Consider the following 2,418-nt stretch of genomic DNA (forward strand, 5'->3'; position numbering starts at 1 on the left):
TTCACGCTTGGCTTGCTTATATCAATGATTTATGGATAAAAATCAACTAATACAAATTTCATAAAGTGTAAAAGAAAATGAAGTATTTATAATCACTCAATTCTTCTACTTAATTGCATACAGCATAATATTTATCAAACGATTAGCATGTTAAATGAATAAATTTCATTACATTAAATATTTCATATAATCCTTGACATAAAAATGTCTTATGTTAATATTAATTCGTAATATTTATTTTAAGAGTAATTTGGTATCGGTGTTTTCCCTCCATATATCAGAGTTAGAAGGAAACAAAATCTAAAAAAATATCAACGTGAAACGAGTGTAGACGTGGCAATCAAATTTCCGTACACGCGGCGATCAGAAGAGGGGGAAGATGAAAAGTGGACGGCAGGGATGGAAGTTTGAAAGGCGTTAATTATTGGAGGCACAGAAAGACTTGCTGCAGAAGCAGGAGGTTTGGTGCGTGCGCCCCACGCTCCTTCAAGGAGCGTTGTCTTTTCAAAATTCAAAATTTCGGAAACAGCGAAACTGAAAAAAGAAAAAAAGGGGGATTTAAAAGGAGTGTTTCTCTTAATAAAACTCAGTTCAGGTAAAAACGCGACGCGTGACTTATGCCAGCTGTATCGCAACGCCCCAACCGCTTGACGGGGAGAAGCGGTGGCACTTTACTGGAACGTTTCTCGGTTCCCTCACAAAACATCCAACCGGCTAAGTCGGTTGCCAGACTCATCCCTTTTATAAGAACCCCTGCTCCATTAACCCTATAGAGGTAGAGAGGAACAGAAATCCAGCAGATCGCTGAGCTCGACGACGCCATTAAAGCCGAACCAGTAACCGAAATCAACATTCAAACGAAACCATTCCCCTCTTCGATTATTCAATTTTGATGTTCTTTTAAACCTTCTGCTGTTAATCGTTCATGGCGGTTACCCGGAAACAAATGGATCGGATCAAGGGTCCGTGGAGCCCTGAGGAAGACGACGCCCTCCAGAGGCTGGTCCAGAAGCATGGCCCGCGGAACTGGTCCGTCATCAGCAAATCGATTCCCGGCCGGTCCGGCAAATCCTGCCGGCTCCGGTGGTGCAACCAGCTCTCGCCGCAGGTGGAGCACCGCCCCTTCACGCCGGAGGAAGACGAGACCATTATCAGAGCGCACGCCAACTTCGGCAACAGGTGGGCCACTATTGCTCGTCTTCTTTCCGGCCGGACGGATAACGCCGTCAAGAACCACTGGAATTCGACGCTGAAGCGCAAGTGTTCGGCGATGATTAGTGAGGGTTTCGAGGGGGATCCGAACGGTCAGCCTCTGAAGAGATCAGTCAGCGCTGGCGCGGCCGTCAACGGCTCCAGCAGCCTCTACATAAGCCCCGGTAGTCCGTCGGGATCTGAAATAAGCGACTCTAGCGTCCCCGTCGTGTCTCCTACAGTCTACCGGCCCGTTGCCAGAACCGGCGGCGTTATTCCTCCGGGAGACTCGGCGCCGTCCTCCGCCGCCGACCCGCCCACGTCGCTGTCGTTGTCTCTCCCTGGAGTGGGCGCGGCGACCGACGGCTCAAACCGCGGCGGGATTGGGTCAGCGGCTCAGATTCAGGTGCCTCTAGCGGCCGCATTCACTCAAATACAGAGTATGGCGGCGTCGGAGCAGGTCAGGACGGCGGGCAAAATCAATGGGTTCGGAGTTTTCAGCTCTGATCTAATGGCGGTGATGCAGGACATGATTAAGACGGAAGTGAAAAGGTATATGGAGGGGTTAACGGAGGAAAGAGGAAGAGGAGAAAGAGGGTGTTTTCAGCAGCCTAAAGCTGGTGGGATTAGGAACGTTGGGTTTTAAACAAACTGATGGTTTCTGATTCTGAGTAATATGGAGATTAGTTTTGATGATTCCAGTAATTTTCTTCTCGGTCTTCGAGAGGAAATGTTGGGGGAGAATGAGAAACAACACAGTAAGAAAATGTTGGAGGGGGGGAAGAACAGAATCTGGGTGGGCTTTGATTTCTTTCCAATTTTCAACTATCTTTTTTTGTTGTTGTTTTTGAAGGAAATAATATTTAGTCAATGTACAGAGAAGGGTAAAGAAAGATGGGGAAGTTCCCAGTTTCATTACAGACAGGAAATGGAAGAGAGGTTAAAGTTTGGGATGAAGTATGATGATGGATGGACCCTAAAACTGAAAAAAGTTGGGAGTTTTAAATTTTTGAGTATTGGGACTTAGCTTTCATGCTTGACGTTATTTGTCGACCACACAATCAAAAAGACAAAAAAATAATTAAAAAAAACAAATAAATATAAGTGTAGAAATCCACTCCAATCCATTTTGTTATGAATGTTCTGATCTTGAGGTTTGTAAATGGCGGCCCCATAGTTTAATGGGTGCTGAAATTCTGCTCTAATTTCTATCTATTTTTTCTTTCT

The 2,418-nt window shown here is 45.6% G+C and overlaps 1 pseudogene; it reads left to right on the plus strand.

Moving 5' to 3' along the window:
* The first annotated feature begins 602 nt into the window (after positions 1 to 602).
* On the plus strand, positions 603 to 2,418 carry LOC148213375 (transcription factor MYB44 pseudogene; annotated as a pseudogene).

The sequence above is a fragment of the Momordica charantia genome (assembly GCF_013281855.1).
Source record: "Momordica charantia cultivar OHB3-1 chromosome 1 unlocalized genomic scaffold, Mcharantia_2.0 BLBB01000001.1, whole genome shotgun sequence".
Classification (NCBI taxonomy): Eukaryota; Viridiplantae; Streptophyta; class Magnoliopsida; order Cucurbitales; family Cucurbitaceae; genus Momordica; species Momordica charantia.